This window comes from Panthera uncia (genome assembly GCF_023721935.1).
Source record: "Panthera uncia isolate 11264 chromosome A3 unlocalized genomic scaffold, Puncia_PCG_1.0 HiC_scaffold_11, whole genome shotgun sequence".
Taxonomy (NCBI): domain Eukaryota; kingdom Metazoa; phylum Chordata; class Mammalia; order Carnivora; family Felidae; genus Panthera; species Panthera uncia.
In genome coordinates this window covers 26,352,790-26,370,465 of record NW_026057578.1, presented here as the reverse complement: position 1 = coordinate 26,370,465, position 17,676 = coordinate 26,352,790, and the positions used below count along the sequence as shown (strand labels likewise).

Below are 17,676 nucleotides of genomic sequence, written 5' to 3'. Positions count from 1 at the left end.
GAGACACTGAGAGACCTGCCCAAAGTGGGTATGTGGGGAAGTTGGTTGCAAGTTCCAGCATGTGCAGCAGCAACCCCATTTCTGGGCCAGAGTTATAGTCCTGAGTCCCTCTCGGAGGGGGAAGGTTGCCCGAGGCCACCAGCTGAATGAATGAGCTCTGGCCCCCAGCCAGCTGAGGGGAACTGGGTGCCACAGGAAAAGGATGTGACGAAGACCAGGAGGGAAAGTGAAACCCTTCCGTCCTGGCTTCAGTGGGGAACAAGTGCTTGTGCCAGACGGGCCCTTCCTTCCTCTAGGGTGACTCTGGAAGGCCCAGGCCCACCACTTCCTTCCTGCTTGGTTATTTTGGGAAAGAGGTAGGTGGAGAAGAGGAAGGGGCTCCTAGCAGCCCAGAGAAAGTGCCAGAGACATCAGCACTGTACCTTCCCTTGGCCTCATCACGGCCCAGCATGGGCAGGCCAGGGATCCCTTGCAGAGTCACTTTCTGCTGCTAGCCTCAGTTTCCCTGAAGGAGAGGCTGATACATGTCTGCTGAATAGATAAATGAGGCCTTGTTAGGAGATCCCAGGGAGATGGCAGAAAGGGGGGATGGGGCAAAAGGAGAGGCCTTATCACTCTCTTGGCAGGGAGTTGCAGGCGGAGACTCGGAAGAAGTGAGGTTTGTGGTTGGAATCCACTTCCCTTGGCTTTCCCGGGGGAGCCGTTGGGGTCAGCAATGTGAAAGAAACACGGCCTTTCTCCTCTACTGGGAGTGGGCAATTCAGAGAGGCAGCTCAGGGCAGAGGCAGAGACGGGTGACCAGATTATGCTAGGGTGACCCCAGTCTAGCCAGCCCAGTTGTGGGCACCATAGCAAACCTCTGTACTTCAGAGCCTCAGTTTCTCCTGTTTTGACCTCCCAAGACAGTGGTGGTGAGATAAGGGGATGAAAGCACTTAGCACTTACTAAAAAGCAAGGTGACCTCGGTGTTACTGGCACAACAGTGTGTCATGGGGGGGGGGGGGGGGGGGGAGAGGAGGCTCAAGCCATCTGGGCTTCAGGGAATATCTGGAGGCATCCTTGCAGCAAACTTCACGTTAATCTTTCTCCAGTTCTGCCCCTGTCAGCTGCCAGCCTCTCCTCCCCCTCCTCCTCCCTCACCATTAGTTCTCAGAAGCTAAGCCTGACAGATGTGCTCATTTCTCAGAAAAGGAAGTGGTTGTGCCGGGAGGAGATAACACCTCCGCTGGGGAATTGAGAAAGCTATCGGGCCTAGCAGTGCAAGCGTGGGCTCTCCACCTCCTCAGCTCAGAACCAGGATGCTAGTCTTAGAGGCAGAGACGTTTACTGGGGGCACAGATGCTCATTTAGAGGCTTATAACCTCCTTCCCTGGGATGACTGATATTTACTGAGAACTTACCGTGTACCAGGCATGGTGCTAAGAGCTTCATCATGTATATGAATTCACTTAATCCTAGCAATAACCCCATGAAGTGCTATTGTTACTTTCCATGTTACAGATGAGGAAATGGGCTCAGAGGTCAAGGGACCCTGCCAAGGACGTACGGCTCATATGGCAGAGTTAGGGCTTGTATGCGGCAGTCTGGCTCTAGAGCCCAAGCACTGAATGGCTCCTGGGAGGCTGCTGCATGTTCATATGCATTCGTTCCCTGGAAATCCAAGACCTCCCTCACTTTGCTGTCTCTCATCCCACCCCTGCTAACCCCCTACTGTCTCATGAGTGGATGGCCATAGCTTTTCATTCTTCTTCCAGTGTCCTGGGAGATAAGGTTCACCCTTGAAAAAGAGTCGGAGACTCAAAAGTGACCTCATAACATACCTACCCAACCTCTCATGTGATGCTGAAGCTCATCCCTAACATCCTGATTTCCCAGACAGGTTCAGAAAGGTGGAACATCAAGGTCATGTGGTAGGTGTGTTTCACTCCCGACGGTCCATCCTCGTGGGAGTTCGCAGTCATCTCTAGGGCATCTCTGCTTATATACTCATGGAGCACTTCACTTTTGGAAAGCTCTCTTTGCCTCTTTTCCTCTATCTCCCCCCACTGGCTGGCATCAGATATGGTCCTCTCTCCTCTAGCTCTGTCCCGAGGGCTGCCCAAGAAATCACCAGGGGCTGGCAGAGGAAGCTTTGCTGGCCTTGCTCTGGGCCCTGGACCAGGTTGTGCTCCTCTCTGAGTAGAATTTCCTCATTGGTAAAGTGGCAGTGCTATCTGGATGAGGCCAAGGCTCTATTTCTATTTCTTCTATTTCTCTACCAAGTTGGGCTGCCAGCACCTTACCCACTAAGTCTTGCCATTAGACTTGAGAGGTGTTAGCTTTGGACATTGTCTATAAAATGGAGATTAAAGATGTGCTTATTTCACAAGAACACTGTGAAGATTTAACAGTAATACACATAGAATTAGAATTCTGCATGGTGCAGAGCAAACTTTGAGTACATGTTGGCTATTACTACTAACAGTAGTACACATACTCTTAGAATTCTGCATGGTGCAGAGCAAACTTTGAGTACATGTTGGCTATTACTACTGGTCTTATTATTAGACCAGGGCTCAGCTTGAGTGTTAGAGCCTTCTCTGTGGTCTGCAAGACCCTGCAGGATTTCCTCAGCTTTGTCCAGGGCTAGGCTGCTTCATTCTTCACATACCATGTTCTCTTCAGCCTCAGGACCTGTGCCTATGCTGGTCTCTCTGCCAAGGTCTCTCCTATCTCTTAAGTCTTCACCTACAGGTTCCTTCTTCAAGGAGGCCTCCTGCTTTCTGACTCTAAGTCTCCTTCAGCTCTCTTACCAATTTGTTGTGCTGTTCATTTTTTAATTTAAATTCCAGTTAGTTTACAGTGCAATATTAGTTTCAGCTATACAATTTAGTGATTCAATGCCTATATACAATACCCAGCGCTCATTACAACAAGTGCACTCCTTAACCCCCATCACCCAGTTCCCCCATCCCCCCCCGCCAACCATCAGTGTGTTCTCTATAGTTAAGAGTCTGATTCTTGGTTTGCCTCTCTTTTTTTCCCCTCTGATTGTTTGTTTCTTAAATTCCACATATGAGGGAAATCATACGGTATTTGTCTCTCTCTGACTGACTTATTTTGCTTTGAGCTGTTCATTTTTCACCATGAGCTCTTTCAGGCCTAGCCCAGCCTGGTCCCAGAGAAGGTGCTGATGAGTATGGCTGACTGGTGGACAGTGAAGAGGGTAAGGAAGAAAAGGCCAGCTCCCTCTCTTTTTATCCCCATCCTAACTGCCTGGTGAAACTGGAAGGAAGCCCCGAGACACCAGGTGATTGGGCAGGGTGACCAGAACTCCCTAGATAACCAAGTTCTTCCAGGTTCAGGAAGGATGATGAAAGTTTATGGGAAGGTTCTGGAAAAGACATCATCTGAATTGTGTTGAGGCAACAGGCAGGAGGGACCAGGGTTAGCAACCTACAAAGAATAGGGGCTTGGTCTCTGGGGCCAACCCTTTCCCTAAAACTCCTTCTTCTGGGATCTATGCCTCAAAGTACTCCACGGTCCAAAGCAGCCACCCCCCTCTTATTTCCACCCAAAGCTATCCCCACTACCTTGTCTGGTGCTGATCAACGCTGTGTGCTGTGAAGAGACACCAGGCCAAGAGTCAGCAGATGTGGGTTTTGTGTTCCAGCTCTATCAATGGCTCGCTTGGGTTGAGTCTCTTCCCCTGTCTGGGATACTGGGAAAGTCTGGGACTTTCCCCATCTGTAAAATGAAGGGGGGGGGGGTCATCCTCAAGGGCTCCTACTGGTGCTACAGCATGAAGAGGATGAAAGTAGCTCACACACGGATGGATTAGTAACTACCTGAGTTCTCTCTGACGGGTATTCAGACGACCCAATAATTAGTGTGGAAGGTGAGAGGCAACATTCTGGAGTAGAAGGACTTGTTGCCATAAAAGAGTCTGATCTTCCTCCACCTCAGAGCCTGCTGAGTCTTGCCCTCTAACCTGTAGGATTCTAGGGGAAAAGGGCAATGGGCACATCTGTGACCCAGGGCAAGCTCCTCAGAGAGGCCAGATCTTGCCGGGCTTTGTCCCTGTGGCCTCAACCTCTTTCTTCACCCTAGCACTACCTCTGACTAGTCCAAACAAGTCAGGGTATTTTCAGCCACCTTTATCTGATCGGAAATGTTTGGAATTCCACAGCAGAAGGCCAACAGCTCCGGAGGATTTGAGGATGGGAGAAATCCCAGCAACACCCTTCCCTCCCCCCTATACATATGAATGCTCACATATACACTGCTTGAAACCAAAAACTCAGAGCTGAAGGCTCCCGCTGAGTTGCATTTCCTACATTCTGGTTCCTTCTGGTCTTCTCCTCAGTTCATTCTCACCCCAGTCCATGGGTTGCCTCAAGGTACAGAATAGCAAGATGCCTGAAATAGTGCCAGGAGAGCCGGACTACTGCCTCTGCAGCGGGGTGACACGGGGTGGGGGCCACCAGGAGGTTTACTGTTCACAGTCAACACCCAGAGCACCCATAAACTGCAGAAGAGCACCACCACCAGGAGGCCCCAAAGCAACTCGCTGTCCCACCTGATGTGACATGTGGATCACTCAAGAATTCATGTGTCATGATCTGTGGCTTACAGAGCTGTATACTTCAACTTCCTCCCTAAACAGATGGAAGACTGAGACCCAGAGGAGGTAAAGGGACTCCCCTGCAAGGCCTCCTGACCCTTGGAGTTGGACAGTGTGGGTTTTGGCTTCAGCTCTATGACTGCCTACTTGCGGGACCTAAGGCAAGACCCATTACCTTCCCAAACCAGGGTTCCTCCCTGAGAGCACTGTACTTAACATCACAGGCTTAGCAGCAAGAAGAAAATGGTCCATAGAACTCAATGAGTTAGCTGTTTCAAAAGAGGGGCCTCATTTGTGTTTCTCATGGTCCATCTCATTATTTACAGCTACAAACAAATACACAAAAACAGCTAATATTTACCGAGTTCCTGCCTGAATTCTCAAAATCTTGCAAAGTAGGTGTTGTCCTTATTTTACTAAGGAAGCAGCTAAGACTCGGAGAGGTGACAAGGCTTTGTCTGAGATCACCAGCTGCTGAACGAGGGGGTCTGACTCCAGGGCATATTAAATTTGCGAGTGCAATGGGGCAGATGCATGGGGATGTTACTAAGCTCTTCTTCCTTCCCCCTTTAACCCACATAGCTGCCTGCTATTTAGTGAAGATCTGCTACTCTTAGGCCATATGAACCAGAAATTATTTTGAGGAGATGGAAGAGAAGTAGCATGCTTCCTGGTGCCTCGTGGATGGGAAAGGGAGAGGTGTGCTGTGGCTGCTTAGAGCCCCCACCCCCCCCAACCATCAACCCATCCCCCGCAAGGCCAGTCCCTCCCTTTATCTGGCCACTATCTTGGAAACAAAAGTGATGCCAAGTAGCTCTGGCAGCACTCTTATATGAGTTTTCTTTTCTTTTTTAACGTTTATTTATTTTTTTTGAGAGAAAGACAGAGAGAGAGAGAGGGAGGGAGAGTGCGCGAGCACGACCATGAACAGGGGAGGGGCAGAGAGCGGGAGACAGAGGATCTGAAGCAGACTCCACACTCTGAGTGCAGAGCCCACAGAGCCCGATGCAGGGCTTGAGATCATAACCTGAGTCGAAATCAAGAATCGTTCTCTTAACCAACTAAGCCATCCAGGCGCCCCTTATCTGAGTTTTCTAAGACAGATCATGACCCCTTTGTGGGTTGAGCTGTGAGGTTGCAGGAAGGACCAGACAAGCTGTCCTGCTGGCTCTGGACATTCATTCACTCCATAAATCTTTATTAAGTGCCCACTAAATGCCAGGCACTATGCTAAGTACTGGGGATAAAGCAGTGACTAAATCAGATGAAAATTCCTACCTCCATGAATTTACAATTTAATGGGAAGAGACAGGCAATAAATAAATGTGTCAGATGGTAGCAAGTGCTAAGAAGAAAAATAAATGAGAAAAAAGGGTTAGACAGAAACGTGGAAGACAGGAGAATTAGAACCCATAGTCAGGGAAAGCTTCTTGAGGAGGTAACAGTTGATCAGAGCCCTGAATGAAGTGAGGGTACAGGCATCACAAGGATGTGAGGAAAGCAATGGGGACAGCAAACGCAAAGGCCCTGAGGCAGGAACATACCTGGGCACTCTTGAAACAGGAGACACCAGTATGGCTAAAGGAAAATGAATGAGGGAGAACGGTAACAATGGTGTCTGGCAGTAGGCAAGGGTCAGACTGTGCAGGGCCTTGAATGCAATTCAGGAACGTGGTCTTGTCCTTTGAGTGACAAGGGAACACTGCAGGGACACAACCTAACTTTGGTTTTAATGGAGTCCCTCTGGCTGCTGGGTAAAGACTTCCAGGGACAAGGGTGGAAGCAAGAGGTCTGGTGAGAAGGTGATGTAGTCATCCAAGAGAAATATGATAGTGGTTTGGCCAGGATGGTGCCAGGGAAGCCGGTGAGAAGCAGTCAGATTCAGAGTTTATTTTTAAAAGTAGAACTGATGGGCACTTGGCTGGCTTAGTTGGTAGAGCATGCGACTCTTGATCTCAAGGTCATGAGTTCAAGCCCCAACTGGATGTAGAGCTTACTTAAAAAACAACAACAACAAACTAACTAAAAAAACAACAACAACAAAGTAGAGCTGAAAGGATTTGCTGATGGATTTTGTGGGCTAGGGGAGTTGCTAGTCTCTCTGGCCTTGTTTCTCACCTACAACAGGCAGGGAAAGAGGCCTTTGAGGATGTTTTTCCAGTTTGATAACTCTGGGAACCCTACGGGATGAAGAAAGAGACAAAATCATTTCTGCCCTCATGGAGGCAAAGCAGTTTGCTCTCCAGGCCCTGAGGGCTGGATGGCAATGACAGGAGGAAGGCAGGGGCTGGACAGAGACAAAGGAAGGACAGGGTCTGCCTACACTGTGGCCTCCCACTTTCAGCAGACACATCAATCACCCAGCTACTAGGGACCTGCAGGGCCACGGAGTAGCCAGGCCCAGGCTGGGGTGGAGGTAAAGGGAGCTCGCTTTACATTAGGAGAGCAGGGGCAGCAGACCTGTGCTGGGTCCAGGGCGTACTAGACAGAAGGTGCTCAGTAGGTGAGTGAGTGAATGAGCAGTGCCTCGGGCCAGGATGTGTGTGAGAACTTCCCAAGTCGTTCCAAGGGGTGAGCCTGACCCAAGGGATTCATCTCCTGTCATTCCTTCTGCATTGATGACATTCTAGACGGAGTCTCAAGTTCCCATTCTTCATGAATGGCAGACCGTGAGGTCTGAAATCACCAAAGCAGCATTTTAGAGCTGAAAGGGCAGACACATCTGGTCCAGTCTACCCACAATTTCACCATCACTGTTTTGGCCTTCTCCGTGTATCATTGTTATTATTAACATTCCTATCAATTGACTCACTTTTAAAAACTTTAAATAAATGTATTGAAAACTCTCAATCCCTACTCTTCCCCCCCAAAAAGCCGTTCTTTCTGTAATCTTTTCCCTTTTTATTTATTTACTTATTACTTATTTTTTAAAAAGATTTTTTTTAAGTCATCTCTACACCCAACGTGGGGCCCAAACTCACAGTCCTGAGATCAAGAGCTGCATGCTCCACCGACTGAGCCAGCCAGGCGCCCCTGCAATCTTTCTCCTTTTTAGTAAACGGTAGCTGTTTCACTCTTCCAGGTGCTGAAGCGTGGGACACCTTGGAGTCATTCCTAAATATCCTTCCTAGTACTGATCTGTCAGCAAATTCCTTTGAAACTATATTCAGAATTTATCCAGAATCCTACCACTTCTCATTAACTCCACCACTGTCATTTGGTCCAGACCAGCACCATTTTCTGCCTGTACTGTTGTAACAACCTCCTTACTGGTCTCCCAGCTTCTTACCCCCTGGCTATGGTCCTTTACCAGAGCGTCCACAGTCTGTCTGGTCAAAACACTCCACTGCCTTCCCATCTCACCTAGAGGAGGAGCCAGAGTGTCCCGTGGTGGCTCGCACAAACCGTTACCTTCTACCTCTGCTCACTCCGTTCTAGCCACACTTACCTCCTCTACTCTTCCTCAAACACGCCAAGCACACCCTTCTCAACTTGGGGCCTCTGTACTTGTTCCCTCTGTCTGGAATGTCCTCACCACAGATTGAAAGCAATTCAATGTATCACAGATCGATACATGGTTTATTCCCTCAAATCATGTAGATCTCTGTCCATGTGTCTCCTCCTCAGAAAAGTCCTTCCCAATCAAAAGAAACAGAAACCAAAAGAAAAAAACAAAAAAACAAACAACCCCCAAACCCCAAATGCTGCCTTGCCACTCTCCATTCCCTACCACCACTCTATCTTTTTAGAATATAAACTCCATGAAGGCAGATATTCCCAGTAGCTAGAATGGTGCTTGGCACAGAATAGACACTCAGTAAATATTTGCTAAGTGAATAAACGAAATGAAAAGGCAACTTAAGTTATTACTACTATAACTCGAACACTAATATCATTTGCCGCACTGGAAATCAACATAAAATAAAAACACTATTAAAAGAATGTCCATTTGCTTATCACCTATAAGTTACCTTGAAGGTCAGTGATACATGTATCTATTGATCTTGGGCTCACACCTTTACAAAAGAGACACAGGAGGTCCAGAGCAGGAGAAAGCTCAGGACAGAAGCAGCCAGCCAGTTGGAGATCAGTCCAGAAGAACCACACAGGTAAACCCCTTAGTGCCTTAAAACCACAGCCCCACCCCCCCAGAATGTACACAAAGCAACTAAGTCTTGGGAAAGGTACAGCTAGGTTGAAGCAACAGAGCCTGTGTGAGGGGCCGGAAAAGTTCTCCTCTGGACCAGGCACAGAACTGGAGGCTCTGCTGGAGAGAACAAAGACCAAAGAGAAGTGTGCCAGGCTACAGCAATCTCATGGGGCTGCACTGTGGGGGACGGGCACGCACAAACCTGTAGGTGAGGTCCATGGAGACCAGACAGCTGAGAGCAAGAAATGAAAACAGGCTGGGTCCCAAAGGGTGGCAGCTTCAATCCTGTAAACACCAGACAGGTGTGGGGGTTCAGGTGCAGGCCTGGGGCCCAGCTGAGCTCAGGGAGTTGGATGGGACCTTCCCAGCCTCCTCTATCCCTGATGATAAGCTGAGTGGAGAAGAGGCACTGCCAATCCTACCACTAGGCACACACAGCAGACGTTCAGGGGGAAAGAGACAGAGAGCTACCCTCCTAGTCCTCACATTCCAGATGGTCTTCTCCAGCACCCTCCTAAGTCCCAGCCGGCTCCACCCACACAGGCCCTTGAGGATTCACTATCTGTGTGGAGGGGAACATCCTTTTCCCATCCTCATGGGGCTTAGCAAACATGGCTGCAGCTGCAGGGAGTAAAGCTAACCGCCAGGCCAGCAATGCTTGACCTACATCTCCATGGTTGGTTGCATGCAAAGAAAAATACCAGGGATTTCCGTTGGTGTTCACCAGATGCAGCTGCCAAGGGAAGGCTGGGCCTTCTGAAGGCCTGTTGTGAGGAGGGCAGGGCAAGTGGTAAGCTGGCTGGGAAAGATGATGGGGCTGGCCTCTAAATTATTTCCTGGCTTTGAGGACCTCCCTAGATTTCGGAGACTCTATCAAATGTTCATCTTTTTTCTACCAAATCTTCCACTGAAGCTTTTTTTCCCTCCTATTCTAGCATATTACCCTAAGAATTGAGAGAAAGAGAGACACAGATAGAGGGAATGAGATTCTATTTGGAAAAGAACTCCCCAAACTAAACAGTTGTTCCAACTGTCAATTATTGGCATTGGAGGGAGGCTTTTCGATCTACACAGAAAAGAAGCAATTTGGAAGTTTTGCATGGTAATGTAAAAAGGGCTTGGGACTTTAGAGTCAGGACACATGGGTTTACTCCTGCTCTGCGGTGGTTCCATCTGGCTGCAGACATGTCAACAGAGCATCCTGGGCCTCACTTCTGTCATCTATCAAGTGTAGACAATGGACCAGATGATCTCTCTGGCTCTAGTAGTTTCAAGGCCGTGATTCTATTCCTAGGCCTTCCCCTTGGGCCCCCTCAGAGGTGCAGTGTCGCATAAGGGAAAAGCTCTCTTAGGAGACAAGAGACCTGAGTTCTAATCCCCAGGTTGCCTTTCATTAACTCACCGTGATCTTGGGCAAGTCACTTCACTTTCTTCATATGTAAACCAAATACTTGAAAGTGCACTGAGAAAAAGCACTACAAGAACTTTAGCGTTATTGTGTCTCCCTTGTGTCATTCATCCCTTAGCCATCTGCCTGCCTCCCTGGGGGCTTGTTCTTTACTTGGAATTGCCCCAATTTGCAAACCTTAGGATCCTAGAGACAGAATGGAGGAGGTAGGGATTCAAACCCAGGTGTGTCTGATTGCTGAGGCTAAGTTCTCTGACTATAGAAATGTGGAGGTGGCATGGATGGTGGAAAGGACTTGGGACTTAAAGTCAGAAGACCCCAGTTCTCTCCATGGTAAGACCTTCTCTGCTTCCTAGCATAGTCAGAGAGAGGCTCAATGAGATAATGTATGGACACAAAGAAACACTAGACAAACCTTAGTTAATGATCCTGCGCCGTTACTTTATGACCCAAGCCTGGGTTTCCCCACATTCAAAAGGAGAGCTTAAAGTGCAAGCCATAATATCTTAGGAATATAACAGCCCTATTTCTCGGCCTTTCATCCTCCATCTTGACCTCCCTTCTCATCCATATCAGGCCCATCCTTCCAGACTCCCATTACCTGGCCACCCAGCACAGAGCCCACAATGCCCTCCCCTCAGAGGCCGTGGAGGGTTCAGAGTCCTCGCTCTGACACTTATTTGCTGTGCGACTCTAGGCTTATCACTCAAACTCTGAGTGTTTATAAAATGGGCAGAAGCCCTACCCCCGATAGTCTTCCCTGAATGTTTGCTATTAATTATGTTATGCTTCCTCTTTCCTGTGAACCCTTCTGATTCTTTTAGTCTGTTCCATTTACTTTGGTACTTGCAGTCTTATGATTTAAGTTATTGAGAACTAGGCCTGTACTTTATACTTCTCTCCCACTGGAGCAATACATGACAGGTGTTCAAAGAACACCTGCTACACAATTGGTCCTTTCTAAGCCAGTATGGGGGGGGGGGGCATCATCAATCCTCAGGCATCACGTGGCAGCCTGCTCTTTGGCTACCCTATGCTAAGTACCCTATACTGGGGTAGGAGTTGGGTGTGGGGGAGAGGGTGAATGGAAGCTAAAGGGCACTCTTCTCTAAAGCATTCAGTGTGAGCCAGACTCACCCTCCCGAGAGAGCACCAAATGATATGGACAAGTGGAAGAGGAAGAGAGAGCCAAGGGAAGACCATGGACACCAGAATGAGTGATTGTGAGTCTAGCGGATTGGATCTGCATTCTGTTCTTATTAGCATTTGACCTTGGGATTATTACTTAACTTGTCTTATTCTCAGTTTTCCAATTTGGACAATGGGAACAATAATGTTTCCCAAGCAAGATTATTGTGAGAGTTAAAAATACAACACAGGGTACCTTTTATATAGCATATTACACACAATAGGTACTCAATAAACAGCAGCAACTATATTGTCATTAGTATATTAATCATAGATGGGTTTTGTCTATAGGCACCTCTAATGGTCAACACATGCACATAGAGAGAGAACCAGTGATTTATGGCTCTCTATAGCAACTGGAGCTCTGGATGGAGAAAGTTCTCTTCATGGAATCCTAATGAGATTGGACATTCTTTCCATGGAAAGAAGGGAGGCAGCTCAGTACAGACAGACCATAGGCCTCAAATGGACATATGGGGGTTCCCCCTTGGGGACTCCATAGTTTCCTGGCTGTGTGTTCTTTTGGCCAGTTATTCTCTCTGAGCCCAATTCCTCACCTGTGTTAGACTCTAAGACCGTATGTTATTCCTCCTGAGAGGCAGTCAAGGGTGTTCTTTAAGAGCACAGGTGTTAGAGGATTTAAACCTGGGGTTAAACTCTGCTCTGCTACTTACTAGCTTGGGCCAGTGACTATGGCACATTATTTAACCTTTCTGAGCTTTATTTAGTTTTCTCATTTAAAAACCTTCCTTGTTGGCTTCCTTGTGGCTGTATTTGCCTGTGCTTGACACATAGTAACCATTTTACTTGATACATGAAAGTGTTATCTTTGTATCCAGGACCCAGCACTGTAAGGCACTCAATAAACCTGCTGAATCAAACCCAGCCTCAGTGGAAGGGGTGCATAGAGAAAAGATGCTCCTGTAAACTGGCACCACTGCCATATTCCCACGTTGGCAATATCTATCAAATCATAGGTGCACCTATCCTTTGACCTTGCAATTCCACTTCTTAGGAATTTATCCCCCACAGATAACCCCATATTCATACATGGATGGGCCAAATGACAAATATGACAGGGCTATTCACTGAGTATCACTATTATAACTGCAAGAGACTGCAAAAAAGTGCCCACTAATGGGAACTAGTTAAATAGAGTAGAGGGGCACCTGTGCGGCTCAGTCAGTTGAGCCACTGACTTTGGCTCAGGTCATCATCTCTAAGGTTCGTGAGTTCGACCCCCTCATTGCGCTTGCTGCTGTCAGTGAGGATCTGCTGCCCACCCCCCTCCGAACCTCCCATGCTCAAGTGCATGGATTTGCTCTCTCAAAAATAAATAAACATTAAATAAATAAAGTCGAAGATAGTACCATGTACAGAATACTATGCAGCTATTAAAAAGAATGAGAAAGCTCTCAATAGACTGATATGGAATGACCTCTGAGACACTGCTAAGTGAGAAATCAAGGTACCGTGTGCATAGCACACGACTATCTGTGTAAAAACTGGGTGAAACATATGGGCATTTGCTTGTGTCTACTGAGTCTATTCTCCTAGCAAGGGAACTGGGCAGCTAGGAGACGGGTGGGAGGGAGGCATTTGTTCCTTTTGAATTTTGAAACACTTGAATATATTACCTATTCCAAGAAAATACATCAAAATTAAAGAGTGGGAGAGAAAAAATTTGATTCTCCCATGATATGCATTTGGGGCTCCCCAGAGACTGACGCTTTGGCCAGTTATTACACTATGAGAAGAAAAATGACAACTCAGGTATTTGCATCCTAGGATGCCAAAACAGCGTTGCTACTATGTGATTAACTGCACTAGGGTTGCCACCATCTCTGACCCTTTGTCTCAGGGTCCTGTTAAGATGGGGGAGGACCAGCATCTGTGAGGACGCTCCTTTATCCCCCGGGTTAAGGCTATCCAGGTAGAATAACAGGGAAAGAAGGCTCTGGTTAAAATAAAAATTATCCCTAATAGCTCTGGAAGAAAAAAAGGAAGGGAGGGAAGCTAGTCCTGGAGGGAGTGGGGGTGGTCAGGCTCTTGGTGCATCCCACCTTCATTCCCAGTCCCTCCTGTTTTTCTTAACAACTAATCTCCTGCTTTCCTGCTGAGAACACTACTGGGGACTCCTGGTAGTATATGGGAGACCCAACTGGCTCTGGAAGAAATACAAATGGCTGATAAAGTATAAGAAAAGATGCTTTACTCCATAAGTAACTCTGGAAATAGTCCTTGGATATTTCATTATGAGAATATTTATACACGTACAAAAGTAGACAGAATGATAAAATGAACCACCATGTACCCATCACTCACTCAGCTTCAACAATGATCAACTCAATACCAATGTGATTTCATCTGCTCCCAAACACTCTCTTTCACCCTGGTATTATTTTGTAGCAAAGTCCAGACATAGATCAGTATGTATTTCTAAAAAAGAAGGAATATTAAAAAGAAAAAAAAAAAAAAACAAAACGCAATACCATTATATCTAAGATCTGAAAAATCAAAAAAATCTTGGAAGGGCTTTAAATGTGATCAAAACTCTTTTCCAAAGAGGGCACCTTTGTTCAATATGAAATTTTAATGCAGTGTACATAATAAGCTCCAGGTACAACTCAAGTTATAAATAATTCAGATCTGTAGATGTTTAAAACCCACAGAAATAAAGGTATCCCGCCAGCAAAAACTTTAAGGTGACAAAAGAGTCAATTCTAGATCTATTAAGGACTTAAATGTGAAAAGCAAAACTTTAAAACTTTTGGAAGAAAATATAAGCACATGTCTTTAGGACCACAGGTTAAGGGAAGATTTCTTCAACAAAACATGAAAGTATAAATCACAGAAGAAAAGACTAAGCTGCATTAAATTAAGAAAGTCTAACAATCAAAAGACACATATAGAAAGTGAAAAGACAAACTATAAACTGAGAATCTAGATTTGTAACACATGTAGGCAAAAGATTAGTATTTAGAATATATAGAGAGTTCCTACAAATCCCTAAAAAAGCCAATCAAAAGAAACAGAGCAAAGACTTAAGCAGGTATTATACAAAAAAAGGAAACATGAATGATCAATAGAAGTAAGGAAAGCTTCTCCACCCCACTTGTAATCTGAGAAATGCAAATTAAAACCACAAGATACCATCTCATACCCACCAGGTCTACAAAAATTTTAAAGTCTGACCATATCAAGTATTAACAAAGATGTAAAGCAATGGAAACTCACATGCTGCTGGTGGCAGCGTCAACTCTCACCAACACAGAGCTAGGAAAGCAATCCAGGCATGACCTTCCATCAGGCAATTCCACTGCTGGGTGCATTTCCTACAGCAATGATGCTCAAAGTGTGGTCCAGGATCCCAACCCAGACACACGGAACCAAACACTGTGGGGGGTGGGGCCCAGCAACTTGGTGGTTTAACAAGGCCTCCAGGTGATTCTGATGGGCAGTCTAGTCTCCGAACCACTGCACTGGAGAACATGTGCATGTGGAGGAGACATACACAGGGCATTCAAAACCGCATTTGAAATAGCGAAAACAAGGGAACAGCCCAAATAACCACTGACAGTAGAATGGATACACAGACACATAATCATACAAGGGGATATGAAAGCGAACCAACTACAGATGTACACTTAACACTGATGGATCTCACCACGTTGAATAAAAAAAAGCGAACTACAGATGAATACACACATAGTATGTTTAAATGAAACTTAATAGCATGCAAAATACTCTCTATATAGTAAAACTGTTTGTTTTTTTTTTTTAAACGCAAGGGAATGGTAAATACAACTCTCAAGTGAATGGGAGGAGATGGCTGTGACTAGAGACAGCAACACAAGGGAGCTCCAAGGTGTTCATGAATGTTTGAGTTCTTTTTTTCCATTATTTAAAAATATTTAGGGGCGCCTGGGTGGCTCAGTCGGTTAAGCGTCCGACTTCGGCTCAGGTCATGATCTCGCGGTCCATGAGTTCGAACCCCGAGTCGGGCTCTGGGCTGATGGCTCAGAGCCTGGAGCCTGCTTCTGATCCTGTGTCTCCCTCTCTCTCTGCCCCTCCCCCGTTCATGCTCTGTCTCTCTCTGTCTCAAAAATAAATAAAAAAACGTCAAAAAAAATTTTTTTTTAAAAATAAAAATATTAAAAAATTTTTTAAGTTTATTTTTTGAGAGAGAGACAGCACGTGCATGTGCGGAGGGAGGGGCAGAGAGAGAGAGAATCCCAAGCAGACTCTGCACTGTGAGTGCAGAGTCCGACACAGGGCTCGAACTCAAGAACCGTGACCTGAGCCACAATCAGGAGATTCTTAACCGACAGAGCCACACAGGTGCCCCAATGTTTGAGTTCTCAAACTGGGTGATGAGTTTACAGGTGATCATTTTTCCTATTCTTGAAACCTTATATACACATTACATACACTGTTGTATTTACAATAACTTTCTTAAACAAACAAAAATGGTGTGCTGGAAAATAAAGCAATTCTCAGTCAGAACTGCAACCACTAATTCTCACTACATGTGTGGTGTCCAAAGGGTTAAGCCTATTTCTTGGCCTGTGGGTAGGAGGGCAGGCAGCAGCTGGGGCACAATGGGAGTCCCCAGCTCCAGCTGGCTCCAGGCTGAATCCGCCTGGATCAAGCACCACACCCAGGAACTGGCACCTGGGGAGGGAGGCGGATGGGGCTCTGGACAGGTGGCACCTGAAGCCCTTGGTGACCTGATACATGTCAGGGACTCGGTTCAGTCAGATAGATGGCAGTTTCCTCCTACTGGAGCCTCTCCATCTGGTAAGGAAGTGTGTTGGTGGCAGTTGGGGCTGGTGAGAAGGGGAAGAGGGTCTGGGACTCACGGTGGGGGTGGAAAAGGAACTGGGTGGGCTGGGCTCAGATACCAAGGGAGGCTGCTGGGATTAGCACCTGCTGAGAATGAGATTAAGTTTCTTGGGAAGGGCTCATCTATCTAATGCCCCCTGAAAGCTGTCTCCCTGTGGCTTTTCTCTGCTGGACAGATGGTGTCTGAGCTGCCTCTTGGAGGGTGGGCTCCTTGAGGGGGTGGCGGAGGTGGGGTGGGACCTGCTGCCTGCTCGGTCACGGGATTCCCTGCCCTGCACAATAATAATAATCAGAGCTAAAATCTTACTGAGGACTTAGTGTATGCCAGCACTGTCCTAAACCCTTCAGAAACATGAAGTTTTCGCAGCATCCAACTGCCTAAAGCCGAAACAGGTTTACATTTGAGGAAACTGAGGCTTGGTGAAGTCAAACACTTGCCAAAAGTCAAACAGCAAGCAACCTAGGACTTGAATGCAGGCAGTCTAACTCCACTGGCCATGACATCTTCCCCTTCTCATTAAATGGCAGCAAGCTCCTTCCAGTTGCTCAGGCCAAAAACTTGGGACTCCTCTCTCACACCTCTTATCCAATCATCAACAAACCCAGTTGGCCCGACCTTCAAATTATACTGAAGCTCTGACTTCCCTACTCACTACTTTTGCCACACCTCCATCCTGATACAAACTCCTACTGTCACCCAGCCAGCTTCTTACTGGTCTCTTGCTGCTGTCCATGCTCACCTGCCCAATTTCTGATTAGTCTCTTGCTTCTGCCGTTGCTTGTACAGTGAAAACAGAGGCTTTGGTTTGTTCACTCTGTGTACTGAACCTATAGCTCAGTGCCTAATGCATGGCAGGCATTCAGTAAATACTTGTTAATGAACAAATGAATGAATGACCAACATCTCTCAGGAAATGACTCAGATTCAGAGCGGAGGAGTGCCCTTAGCTTTCTCAGCCCTGATGACCTTCAAGAGCCCCAAGGCAGTGGTCAATGTCCTGCCCTATTATGAAATGTCCTGGGTGCATAGGATCATCACTGTGTCATTCACTTGTGCCTGCACACACGCACACACACAGGGACACAGGAGCAGGGCTGCTTCTGAGAAGGAATAAGCCTAGGCCACTTATTTCTGGGGGACTGTCCTCCATCTGTCCCTGCACTGTATACACTTCAGTTTTTACTCTCACAAATGATGAGTCATTGGAGGGTCTTGAAGTGAAGAACGACAGGACCTGATTTCTATTTTAGAAAGATCACTGGTTGTGGGGAGCCTGGGTGGCTCAGTCGGTTGAGCGTCTGACTTCGGCTCAGGTCATGATCTTATGGTTCGTGAGTTCAAGTCCCACATCTGGCTCTGTGCTGACATCGCAGAGCCTAAATAAAGCTTGCTTTGGATTCTGCGTCTCCCTCTCTCTCTGCCCCTTCCCCACTTGCGTGTGCGCATTCTCTCTCTCTCTGAAATAAACATTAAAAAAAAAA

General features: G+C 46.8%; 1 protein-coding gene across 7 annotated transcripts in view; it reads right to left on the bottom strand.

The window, feature by feature from the left end:
* BCL2L1 (BCL2 like 1) overlaps window positions 1-17,676 on the bottom strand; it is a 51,481-nt gene that overhangs the window by 10,123 nt on the left and 23,682 nt on the right. Inside the window, exon 3 of one of the 7 annotated variants that reach the window (XR_007462095.1) lies at window positions 3,573-3,726. The exons of the other annotated variants lie outside the window; for them this stretch is intronic. The gene's annotated coding sequence lies outside the window, so the exon portion shown is untranslated. The remainder of the gene's footprint in view (window positions 1-3,572; window positions 3,727-17,676) is intronic. 7 annotated transcript variants of the gene reach the window in all.